The following is a 13,361-nucleotide window of genomic DNA, read 5'->3' on the forward strand; positions in this document are numbered from 1 at the left end:
GACTGTGTGAGCTCATTTCTCTGTCCACTGTGGCTTACTCATCTCCAAATACTTACTCCACACTAGGTGACTACGTGACAGACTGATCAAGTCCCTGTCTTCATGGAAAAGACATTTGCTCTTAGGGAAGGAACAAATCGATTTTTACTTTGATGTTTGCTTATGACTATGTGACAGGGTCTCGCGCGTGCGTGCGTGCGTGCGTGCGTGCGTGCGTGCGTGCGTGCGTGTGTGTGTGTGGTGGTGCCGCCACTCGGGCAAAACACAAAGCATTTCATGTCAAATCCTGAGAGGTTTAGAAACGCCTCCATATTTAGCTTTTTTTTTTTTTTTCCAGTCAGTGATCACATTCAGTACATAAGATTAGTCACGTGCCTAGAAATAGCACAGGGTGTGCTCACCAACAGGAAAGAATTCTGTGAAAGTTAGGACTTGGGGATAAATAACTTGCAGGCCTCTCGTGAGTCCAGAAAGGTTGATTTGAGCCTGAATTGACGTCCTTTATATATCAGACTAATAGAGGGATCATCATTTCATTTTGTAGCTGTTAGATGACAACAATTTTCCCTTGATGATTTTAGCGACAGGTGTCGGTAAGTTTTTACGTTTAAGGAAGATTGTCTAGTACTTCATACAGGACACAGCAGAATGGAGAGACATGGCAGCAACCCAGTAAAGGAGCTGTTACTCCTTTAGTCAGCTGTGGAGATGGCTTAGTCAGATGCTTGCTAGGTGACCATGAGGAGTGAGTTCACTCCCTAGCACCCACGTAAAAGCTGGGTATAGTGGTGCATGCCTGTACTCCTAGGTCTAGGGGAACAGACAGACAGATCCCTGAGACTTACTGCCCACCCAGTCTGACCAGATTTGTTCAATGAGAGATCTGGTCTCAAAAATAAAGCAGAGAGTCGTTGAAGAAGACAGTTGACCTCTGGCCTCCACATCATGTGCAGGAACACACATGAAAACAAAAACCAAACCACATGCCTTCATTTTGTCCGTTAAGCTTGTTATAAGCTGATAACAGTGGAACTAGAAAGTAGGCATTCCATCTTGTGCCCCAGAAAGGCATTGTTTGGTGTTAGATGTGAGAACCAGCCACCCCCTGAGTAGGGGGAAGGAGTGCTGGCACACACAGATAAAGAAGCTGGGCAGTGGTGGCGCATGCCTTTAACCTCAGCACTTGGGAGGTAGAGGCAGGTGGAGTTCTGTAATCCAGGCCAGCCTTGTTCCAGGATGGTCAAGGCATATGCAAAGAAACCATGCCTTGAACCACCCCGTCCTCCCACCCCCCAAAAGAAAAGTATCAGCCACTAGGCAGACACTTCACACACACACACACACACACACACACACACACACACACACACACACACACACACACACACACACACAAAACCCCCTGGTATTTTGTTGGACTTAGTTTTTGTTGGTTTTGAAAGAAGGTCTCCCTTTATAACTTAGTCTGGTTTTATCTTCATAGTCCATCAGCTTCCTAGGTGCCAGGATTGCTAGCAGGCCCTCATGAGGCCCAACTTAAATCTTCAAGATATGGTTTTAACAGCATTAGAAGGCGATTCTGCTAGGTGCTTGAAACACAACAGGATGGGTACCATCTGGAAGCCATAGTGTGGCTGAATGAGAGCCATGCATTGGTATCTGTGGAGAACACAGAAGGGTTTTCTACAATACTTCATTTCCCAGAAAACAAAACCGCCATATCCAAAGGCTGTGCATCTGTATAGAATTTCTATTGAGTAATGATTGTGTCCTTTGTGGGTCTAATGTAGAAAGAAGCAAGCGGTTGGCCGGGGCTCTAAATTACACTACAGCTATCTTGCAGACTTCTGTATTGAGATTTGAAGCTTCCTGACTGCTCTCCCATAGATTTACATCCTCTTAGTATTTCCTTGTTTCTTTGGATTTTTTCTTGTATTATCTAATATTGTTGTGACCCTTCCTTGATTACCATTTTTGTTATTCTCCTGTCAATATTAGGGTGGTTTGAATGAGAATATTGACTCCCCATAGACTCACACTGGAATGTTTGGTTCTCAGTTGGGTGGACTGTTGGGAAGGATTAGGTGGGGTCTTGTTGGAGTAGATGTCATGTGACCTTGCTGGAGATCTGTCACTGGAGGTAGGCTTTGAGCTCTCTCTCTCTCTCTCTCTCTCTCTCTCTCCCTCTCTCTTTCGCTTTCTCTCTTGCTCTCTCACTCACTCACTCTCTCATTTTGCCTGCTGCCTGTGGATCAGGCACAGCACCGTGCCTACATGCTGCCATGCTCCCCACCATGATAGTAGACTAAGCCTTTGACATCGTAAGTCAGTCCCCAGTTAAATGCTCTCCTTTTTATGAGTTGCCTTGGTCATGATGTCTCTTCACAGAATTAGAGCGCTCTCTGCACCAGTGCTTTCTCACTGAGCCAGGGTTACCTGATTATGGTCAGAGGGGCTCTCAGCAAGACTGAGGCTGAGACAAGTTTATTGCAAGCAATTAGACTTATTATATACCCTTACCAGAAACAATACAGTAGTAGTTGCCAGGATACAATGATGTTTTCAAGCTGTACGGAGCACAACAAGGTTAATTTCTAAGCCTAATTGTTTAGCCAAGTTTCTGCACGCTTCACGGACTTGTGGGGATGTAGACACTTAAGTGTCCTGAGAGCTTCACTGCCTGAGGGAGTGCCTCGGTTTCTCAGGAACTGAAAGGCACTCAGTGCCCCAGGAACCATGAACTCTAACCTGAAAAACCTATGATGCATGCCTCTCAAGGCACTAGGTCAAGCCAACTTTCTGCAGAACACTAAGACAAATAGTTAACACGAATCCAAAGTCCAACATACAGAACTCTCGTTCATTTTTAAAGATACACTCACTTTTATTTTTGCACGATACAAGTGTTTTGCCTACATTCATGTACATGCCCAGAGTCCTTGAAGGCCAGAGAAAGGCACTGGACTCCCTAAAACTAGAATTATAGTCATTAGGAATACATGACCAAAAGGCCTGTGCCCTCAGTAAGTATATTAACAGAAGCTGGTTTGTGTCTAAGTCCCTGAACTCTAGATGCCATTGTTCTCATGGGGGAAAATATAATTAAAAAAAAACTTTTCTCTATTTCAATTAGGACTATAACAATGCGAAAATTATAGTCAAAATGTAAGTGGTTTTATTTATTTGTTTTTAAGGGGTAGGGTCTCCCATAGTACAGGTTGTCCTAAGACTCACAATGTAGACCAGGCTGACATAGAACTCAGAGATCCACCTCTGCCTCCGAAATGCTGGGATTAAAGGTTTGCACTCCTACCCCACCCCCAGCTGGTTTGGACTCCATATTAAATAAGAACCTGCTTGCGGATAAATGTCTTCAATGTCCAGAGAGCAGATGGTACTTTGGATGAGTCACTGACTGCAGAGACACAACATCCGGAAACAGGAGAAAGAGGACCAGCATTCTTTGTCCTCAGTGAGATTGCCTGAACCTTCGGAGAGCCCACACCCCCTGCATCATGTCTCAACACTTTCTAATTGTATTAGTCAGGGTTCTCTAGGGTAACAGGACATGTAGAATGATTCTTTCTCTTCATTTTATTTGTGTGTGTGTGCGTGTGCGTGTGCGTGTGCGTGTGTGTGTGTGTGTGTGTGTAAAATTTTATTAGATTTAGTAAAATGACAGGCTTTGGTCCAGCTAATCCAACAATAGCTGGCTATGAACAGAAAGTCTAAGAATCTAGTCTACAAGGCTGGGTGTCTCAGCTGGTCTTTAGTTGACACTGGAGTCCCAGAGTGGACTCTAATGACAGTAAAGGGAGGGGGGTACTGTTAGTAGGTGTGGCCTTGTTGGAGGAAGTGTGTCACTGTGGGAGTGGGCTCTGGAGATCTCCTATGCTTAGGCTTTACCTATTGAAGAAGAGACCCTCCTCCTGGCTGCCTTTGGGTCAAGATATAGAACTTTAGGCTCTTCCAACCCCACATTTGCCTGGACGCTGCCATACTTACTGACATGATAATGGACTAAACCTCAGAACCTGTAAGCCACCCCCAATTAAATGTTGTCCTCCACAGGAGTTGCCTTGGTCATGGTATCTCTTCACGGCAATGGAAACCTTAACTAAGATACCAGGTTTGGAAAAATAGAGATATTACTTCTTGTCTATTTGAGTAAGGAATGGAAACAGAACTACACAGAAAAGAAGACATAATGTAATAACAATCTCCACTAAATGCTTACTCACTTAATAGCAATCAAATCAACCTCAGCTAAATTCCAGAATCCACTTATATTTCTATTCCACTCAAGGGAAGATGCCAAAGCAATGCTAACAGATCGTTATCTTTATAATACATCAAAACATCAAACAATCAAGATATGGGCTGGGGAAATGACTAAGTTGTTAGGAGCATTTGCTGCTGACAGGAGACACAAGTTCAGTGCCCAGTCCTCAGTGTTGAATGGTTTATAACTGCAGCTCCAGTTCTCAGGGATCCATCTCCCTCTGCTGGACACCAGAAACACTGCACTCACATGTGTGCATATATGCATGCACACGTAACTAAAAATAAAATCTTAAAAACAATATAGGCTTTCGGCTGTGGTAGCCATCTTCCAGTAACTCACCAAAATGTCACAATGGGAAGGAGGAAAGACACTCGGTACATGTTCTCTAGGCCTTTTAGGAAACACAGAGTTGTTTCTTTGGCCACATACATGTGAGTCTACAAATAGGGTGATATTTTAGACGTCAAAGGAATAGGCACTGTTCAAAAAGGAATGCCCCATAAGTGTTACCACGGCAAAACCGGTAGAGTCTACAGTGTCACCCAGCATGCTGTGGGCATCTTTATAAACAAGGGCAAGATTCTGGCCAGGAGGATCAGTGTGTGGATTGAGCACATCAAGCATGCGAAGAGCAGAGACAGCTTCCTGAAGTGGGTGAAGGAGAACGATCAGAAGAGGAAGCCAAAGAGAAGGGCCCCTGGGTTCAGCTGAAGCGCCAGCCTGCGCCACCCAGAGAAGCGCACTTTGTGAGGACTAGGAAAGGAGCCTGAGCTGCTGGGGCCCAATCCATACGGATTTAACAGCCTGATGGACAAAAAGGAAATAAAGGACAGGACTACAAGGTGTTAAAAAATAATATAGGAAGAAATACTATTATTTGATCATTTCTTACACTCAATGAAGTAACATATTCACCCCTTCCCCATTTTCCATTCCTAGCTTCTTCAGCTTCTCTGGGGTCCTCCCCAAGACATCCCTTCACAACTTTGTGTTGAGAGTGTGACAGCCGTCCGTGTCCAGAAGGTGATGTACTTCCCAGCTTCCAGTTTTTACACTCTTTCTACCCCAAGACGGGAAAACATTTTATTTTAATTTTGGGTCTTTGAGACAGGGTTTCTCTGTGTAGCCCTGGCTGTCTTGAAACTTACTTTCTAGACTCAACTGGCCTCAACTCACAGAGATTGCCTATCTCTACCTCCCAGGTGCTGGACTTAATGGCATGTACCATCGCCACTGCTTGTTCAGAATTAATGTTATAACCATGGATACAAATGAACTAAAAGATTCTAAGATTCTAAGTCTAAACTGGCTGTGGTAAGCACACACCTTTCATCCCAGCACAATGGAGGTAGAGGCTGGTGTACTCTGCCTTCAAGGCCAGCCTGCTGTATTTAGCAAGTTCTAGGAGAACCAGAACTACATAGACCCTGTCTCAAAAAAACAAAAATAAAAAAATAATAATAATAAAGGTCTAAGGAAGGTAGTACCCAGTTAAGATTGAGGAGGGATTAAATGTTCATAATCTCAGCCCAGACAATGGGTTCTTAGAGATTACATCACAGCATATAAAATTGTACATCTCAAAAATGTAAAAATATGTACCTCAGAGGATGCCATCAAGGAGATGAAAAGACATCTGAAAATGGAGAAAATATGTCAATTATATGTCTGGAAAGTGACGATTCATGAAACACATGTCAGTCTTACAACTCAATGCCAAGCACATAAAAAAAAAATTCAGCTACACATGACAGAGGTTGATCAGATGATTATCTAAGAATGACAATAATGTCTCCCAAGTGGGAGAGTTGTATCGCACTGGGGGGAGCACAGCCCAGCATGCGTGGCGCTATTCTACTGAATGTCTGCTCTGAGCATCGTGAATCAACAACACAGAGTTTTGGATGGGAACCCTCATGAACTCCTGACAAAGCTCTGCAGAGAGAGAGAGAGAGAGAGAGAGAGAGAGAGAGAGAGAGAGAGAGAGAGAGAGAGAGAGAGAGAGCGCCTCTCAGTTGCTCAATAAATCAAACGCAGAATCCCTACACAGTTCGCCAATTCCACCCCAAGGGCCTACAAAGTTAAATCCTGATCTCTGATGCCAATGGCCTCGACAGCCTTACAACGCCTTCCATCTTGAATGGGTTGTCTGCAGAACATGGGAGTTGCAGCACCTGCCTCTGTTGAATGAAAGAAGTTACTCGCTAGCTCTACGCGCGCTATATCATTACTTCTACTGAGTTTTTATGTTGTTCCCAGAACAGGCAGACAGTGAATTGGTGTTTCTACAGCAAGGAGGAGTGGAAGGCAGGAATGAAAAGGTGCAGGCTTTCTTGAGTAAAACGTTCCCTGGCTTGACAATGGTGATGGGTGCACACTGCCTTGTTTGGGCAAAAATTGAATTACATATTTTAAATGATGGGAGCATCTGAGGGACGAAGAACAAAAGACAAAGTGGCTACTTTTATGTAGAGAGAAGTGGGTCGAGAAAAATCCAAATTTGTTAAGATCTTCTTGGCTTTTCGCACAGGCATCATCCTACGGGTTGTTGAGGGAATCAACATTCACTCCAAATGATGCCCCAGCAATCACATTCATGCTATAAGCTCCAGAGAAGCTGAGGTGGGAGAGACATAGGAATTGACATTTACATGGGAGGCAGCTCGTGTCCCCAAGCTACCCAGGCAGGAAGCCACAGCGTCAGAACCACAAGATCATCAGTGGGGTCCAGGCTCCTGTCGTACCTCGGCCTTTACCTGGTGTCAGTTTGCAGATGTCTTATTCCTAGAGTTGAGGGAACACTGAGGTACTTACAGTCCCATCAGCCACTCTTTCATGTGTATGGGCTCCCCTTTCTCCTCTTGTCTCAAGTGTTTCACTGACATCACACTGCCCGATGATGGGAACACATAAGCCCAAAATGCAACAGCCATAGCTAACTGTGGGAACTCGGGCCCAAGAGAGACACGTCATCCCAGTCATGAGGTGATGAATGGGATGCTACGATGGCTTTTATGATGGGTCGTCTGGGTATGAAGACAAAAGACCATCTTAAAGGAATAGTAACTCGGAGGACCGACCCTTGAAAAGGGATTATGGACTTGTTTTCTACCTGTCTCGGTTCGTCCCTTAAGTAGACACCGTCTTCATTGTGATCACCTCCTTCATTTGCCACTGGTGAAGACTGGAGACAGGAGTGGTCGAAGTCTTTTCCCTTCATCATCCTCAGATATGGTAACAGCCTTTTTCATAAATCCCACTGGCCCAAAAGGCTAGAGTTCAAAAGGGAAGATGATTTACCCCGCAGAAGTTATGTGTATATCCATAGACCCAGAAGATATATCAAGCAGATATCACTTGTTTAACAAGTAGTTACTGGTCTTAAGTGGCAGGCCTTGTTTGTACTCAACACACTTTCATTGAGGTCACCTTACAACCTATATGAATATAGCTGTTACCTATCTGTGGCATGGCTTCACATCTTTAAAGTCCCTTCTTAGTGAAATCCCCTCTTGCACATGTTTCCACTGTTACTCCCAGTGAATATCAAAGAGCCCTACAGCATTCTTCAAGGCTGCACAGAGTAGAAATGGATTCAAGTGCCCTTGGGATTAATGGCTAGGGAGATCGCTCAGAGGCTAAGAGCACTTGTTGCTCTTGCAGAGGACCCATGCTTGGTTCCTAGCACCCACATGGTACTTCACAGCCATCAGTAATTCCATGACATCTGACACCCACTTCTGACCTTCACACGTACATATGGCATATGTATGTACATGCAGGCAAAACACTCATGCACATTGGGGGATTCTATGCACATTTTTCTTACCAAATTGTGAGATTGTCAAGAAATTAGGTATTACTCACCATTATATCTCTAGGCCTTTGCTTAACATTTTGTATCTAGTAGACATCCTGATAGGTTAGTTGAACTGGACCTAGGCATCGCCTGACCATTATAAACTTTCTAAATTGCTAATTGCAAGATAAATTGGCTCTGTCATAGCCACCCTCGCTGCAAACTCAGCATGATCGACCAGGATTCTGTTGATAGGAAAGACCTCAGTTGGATGGATGGGCATGGAAACCGATGGATCCACTAAGCAGCACCAGGCAGTCTCTCAAATGGCCTTGTCATAGACGGCAGACGAGACAGATGGTTGGCCAAAGTATGTACCCATTCCTCTGAAAATCTAAGAACAGCGGGTAAAGTGAGTCCACCTTTGCTTGGCTTTCTTATGTTTTTTTAAGTGGTAACATGTAGTTCCATATTTTAGATTTACATCTCTGTAAGTTTTTTTTTTTTTTTTTTTTTTGGTCTGAGGGTCAGGTAAAGACTCCTGTTGTAGGGGTTGGGGATTTAGCTCAGTGGTAGAGCGCTTGCCTAGCAAGCGCAAGGCCCTGGGTTCGGTCCCCAGCTCCGAAAAAAAGAAAAAAGAAAAAAAAAGATTCCTGTTGTAACACACATGTTCAATGTTTTGAATACTATTTTGGGGAAAGCTGTTCTCTCCAAAACGTATTAGACCTATTACTTGTGTGTGTGGTGGTGGTGGGGATACTCTCTCATCTGTTTTATTCAATTAGTGCTGTGTTTTTCCCTCTTTGGGGAATTATTCCCTTAATGAGTGACTTCATGTGGGTAATTCTACTTTTTGTAGAATTGTTTGGTTGGTTCTTAAACCTTTGCTTTTCTATACAAATTATGAATAACTTGGAATTTAAAAGCTCAGTGAGATTTCTGATAAAAATTGAAATAAACATAGGGGGGATCTTTTTATTGTGTTGTGTCTTCTGATCAGTGGTTACCATATGCCTCTCTGATTTTTAGTCTGACTTTTCTTACCACATAGATAATTTCAGGTTAAGGACCCAGCACATACTGTTCCACTCATGATTTAAGCATTTAATTTCTAATTATTGCTATGACATCATTTCTTACTATTTCCCCACTGATTGTCACCATTGCATTCAAATGCAGCTGAATCCTGTGCTGTCGTTGTGCCCTATGAGTTTCTCAAATTCACTTCTTTGTTCCGTGCATTCATTCCGTGTACACTTTGGTGGACTCTGCATGGACGTCATGGTGAGGCCTGAAAATGGGATCCTTTCTATTCACTGCTTTGCCGTCGTGTGGCTTCAATGAAATGTTCTTGCCTTATTGCACAAGCTGGCACTTCTAGGAATGGACTGAATGCCAGTAGTCAGAGTAGACTTCTGAACTTCCCCCAATTCAGGCTTTCCCCATCATGTATGAAATCGGCTGAGGCTTTTGTATTGATTTTCTTCATGGGGTAGAAGAAGTTTGTGTTGTTCCTTTTCTTCAGAGTTTTTAATCATAAAGGAGATTTAGAGGAGTTCGTTTTGGCCCAAAATACAGTTTTGGAAGATAGAAGAAAATTCATAGCAAGAAAATAGAATTGTCTTTTTTCCTCGTGTCCCTATACACAAAACTAAATGGATTTCTCCATGAGGCTGGTAAGATGTTTCAGCAGTTAATCAAACCCACGTTGAGTGGTTCACAAGCATGGGACTACCATCCCCAATTCTCATGCTTTTCTAACAGCCACAATTAAGAAAACAACAGCTCAGCCTCTATTGTCCCCAGTTGTTTATGCTGTTAGTATGAATAAACACAGAGCTAGCCTGAGATAATGGTATCCCAAGACCATATATTTTTTTTTTTTGGTTCTTTTTTTTTTTTTCGGAGCTCGGGACCGAACCCAGGGCCTTGCGCTTCCTAGGCAAGCGCTCTACCACTGAGCTAAATCCCCAACCCCAAGACCATATTTTTTTATGTGTGTCTTAAGGTTTCAATTGCTTTGATGAATCATGACCAAAAAGCAAGTTGGGGAGGAAAGGGTTTATTCGGCTTACACTTCTACATTGCTGTTCATCACCAAATGAGTCAGGACAAGAATTCAAACAGGACAGGACCCTGGAAGAAGGAGCTGATGCAGAGGCCATGGAGGGGTGCTGCTTATAAGCCTGTTTCCCATCCCTTGCTCAGCCTGCTTTCTATAGAACCCAGGACTACCAGCCTAGGAATGACACCACCCACAATGGGCCAGACTCTCCCCCACTGATCACTAACTGAGAAAGTATCTCACAGCTGGATCTCACAGAGGCATTTCCTCAGCTGAGGCTTCTGCCTCTCTGATGATGCTAGCTTGTGTCAAGTTTTCTGAACATTTTTGCTGTTCTTCATCAATGCCATTTAGTGAGAAATTTTCCCTTGAGTTTGTCCTCTGTATTTCTACGTGCCTTGACAAAGTAGTATTATGCTAGCATGTATATAAGATGCAATATTTACATTGAAAAAAATCTGCCTGTCACTGGCACTAAATGTCCCAAATGTAGCATGAATCTCTTGACATGTGAGGACCCAACTCACTTTAGGAGATGCCACCACCACTCCCTGCCCCACACAGGGCATGTGGTGGTTTTGGGTTCCATGAGAAATCAAGCTGAGAAGCCCCATGGAGCAAGCAAGTAAGCAGCACTCCTTCATAGCCTCTGCTTCAGTTCCTGCCTCCAGGTTCCTGCCTCCAGGTTCCTGCCTCTAGGTTCCTGCCTCCAGGTTCCTTCGCTGGCATCCCTCCGTGATCGGAGGTAATCTAGCAAGTCCTAGCAGTGTGCACTCAAATAAGGCCTCTAAATAATTGAAAGGTACTGGACACCTAAGGAGGGCACCTGCATTTTTCTCTAAGTGGGCTGGAGAGTTGGCTCAGGGGTTTGGAGCACCGGTTGCTCTTCTGAGGTCCCAGGTTCAATTCTCAGCACTCACATGAAGGCTCACAACCTGATATAATCCAGTTCAGGGGATCCCATGCCCTTTTCTGGCCTCTACAGGGACTGCATGCACACAGGACATAGACACACAGGTGACAAAACACCCACAGGAATTAAAGGAAATAAGCGTAACTGATGTCTGTTAGCATTATGAGGAAACGCATCACATAGAGGAGGCTGGGCAGCATTTGAGATGCTAGGACATCACCCACAGGACAGACAGAATCTAATGCAGGAACGGACTCCAGGTAGGCCTGATCTAAGAGCTATTGCTGCTATAACTCTTGGCTGCTTAAAACAGGCTAGAGTTTTACTGGCACTGGCTCCTTGACATCTGACACGTTTGTCCCCAGAGTGGGATCAGACCAGATGGAACAAATCTCTCTACGTGGTGACAAGGTCAAAAAAGATGATGAGTCTGTGATGTGTCCAGAAACTATTGTTCAAGGACAAGGGAAGACCAATCACGAGGGAATCTCGAATGGCAGATTACCCTTTGCCTGTTATCTTCCTTAGGTTTCTATAGCTGTGATAAACCGCTGACCAACAACAGCTTGGGGAGGAAAGGATTTATGTGACTTCCATTTCCCTGTCATGACTGATCACTGAGGAATGTCAGTGCGGGAACCTGGAGGCAGGAACCTGGAGGCAGGAACTTGGAGGCAGGAACTGAAGCAGAGGCTATGAAGGAGTGCTGCTTACTTGCTTGCTCCATGGGGCTTCTCAACTTGATTTCTTACGCAACCCAAAACCACCACGTGCCCTGTGTGGTGGTGTCACCTCCCATGGGCCCTCCCATGTCAATCATTAATGAAGAAAACGAAGCACAGACTTGCCTGAAAGCCACCCCGATGGAGATATTTCCTCAGCGGAGGTTCCCTCTTCCCCATGACTATCAAGTCTAACTTACCAGATGCTGTGTCAAGTCGACAAGAAACTAACCAGCATAGCTGTGACTCGGTACTCGAGAAGCTGGGGCAGAGGAAGCTAAGGTTTTGAAGCCAGCACGTGCTTCACAGCTCCTTCTGTCTCCAAGCCAACAACAAAATGGAGATGACAGTGTCAGCCATTTCAACTATAGCTAAAACCAAGCGCATAGAGAGCAATCATTCTTGTGTATGGTTGCCTGGCAAGACCATGAATGTGCTCATCCAGTAGGTGTAATGTTTTTGAATCCTGTGTAAAGTTCACCCTTGTGTTATTTCAAATGCTGGTTTCCCTATCCCACTATCCGGGTTCACTCTGGACATGGCTCTGTCATATTTACTCTTAGAGGATCTCATCTCAGGTTTGAGTAAACATTGCTCCTCATTCGTTCTCTGCCTTGCCAATAAAAGCCATGGAGCCAAAACAGAGTCTTAAGAGAGAATAAGGTGGGATGTCAGATTCTTGGAGGAGTGGGGAAAGACACAGGAAGTGAAGGAGTGAAGCCTTGAGGAGAGGTCCAGGAAGCATCAGGAGAAGAGACCTGGAACAAGAAAGGATGAGAAATCCAAGTACTGTGGGGTATTGTCGGGAGGAAGCCTGACCAGCATGGAGTTTACAATGGAGTAATATTTGCTCAATATTTGACTCAAGGCCATCTTAATCAATCTTAGTTCTCTGTGCGGTTATTGGGAACTACCTGAGGTGAACAAACACAGCTGCCAGATTAATTACTCAGATTTATATTAAAAAGAGTTCCTTTTACATTAACACAGGATCCCGCTCTATTCTATTTATGTTGTTAGTTTTGGACATTTTCACTCACGACTGAGCTGTGCAAAGGAAGACGGGGAAATATCACTGACCTGGAAAAAGTGAAGACACTCCAGAGAGACACGGTGCCCCTCCCATCAGGTACCGGAAACGGAAGCAGACACACCGGAAACAATTCGAATCCCTTGGGGAATTTCCTGCAGGCAGAGGGCAGAGGCTGAAGCCTGGCGCTGGCAGGAGGAGACCTTGGCTCCCACAAAAGCCTCACAGAGTTTTGGTCTCTCTTCAGATTACCTCACAGGAGACCCTGGAGCAGAGGCCACGATGGCTCAGTGTGGGCCTGACCTCGCCTCACTCAGGACGCTTAGCTTTGCACACTGCTTGCTTTCTATTGCAAAGGAACCCTCATGTGAGGACCCTGCGTGTGGGGTGGGGTAACCTGGGACCCCCATTAGTTCTCCTCTTCCCAGTGTGCTGACTTGAATTATTTCTTCTTTCTCTGGTACTTTTTGTTTGGTTGTTTTTGTTTTGATCTTGAGAGAGTCTGTTATACAGCCTGACTTCCAAAACTCTCAGAACACCTCAGGCA

At 44.5% G+C, this 13,361-nt stretch overlaps 1 long non-coding RNA gene across 3 annotated transcripts; it reads left to right on the forward strand.

Annotated features, from left to right (window-relative positions):
• Positions 1 to 5,222: 5,222 nt before the first annotated feature.
• LOC148002185 (uncharacterized) lies at positions 5,223 to 13,277 on the forward strand. Of its 3 annotated transcripts, XR_015634633.1 has the most exons (4): positions 5,223 to 5,308; positions 8,340 to 8,454; positions 9,264 to 9,368; positions 12,805 to 13,277. It is a non-coding gene; the product is annotated as an uncharacterized LOC148002185 (long non-coding RNA). The 3 variants fall into 3 exon arrangements; XR_015634632.1 differs by lacking the exon at positions 5,223 to 5,308 and having other exon boundaries at positions 7,541 to 8,454; XR_015634634.1 differs by lacking the exon at positions 5,223 to 5,308 and having other exon boundaries at positions 7,851 to 8,454; positions 11,591 to 13,277.
• The last annotated feature ends 84 nt before the right edge of the window (positions 13,278 to 13,361 follow it).

This window comes from Rattus norvegicus, chromosome 12, assembly GCF_021556685.1.
Source record: "Rattus norvegicus strain SHRSP/BbbUtx chromosome 12, alternate assembly SHRSP_T2T, whole genome shotgun sequence".
Classification (NCBI taxonomy): domain Eukaryota; kingdom Metazoa; phylum Chordata; class Mammalia; order Rodentia; family Muridae; genus Rattus; species Rattus norvegicus.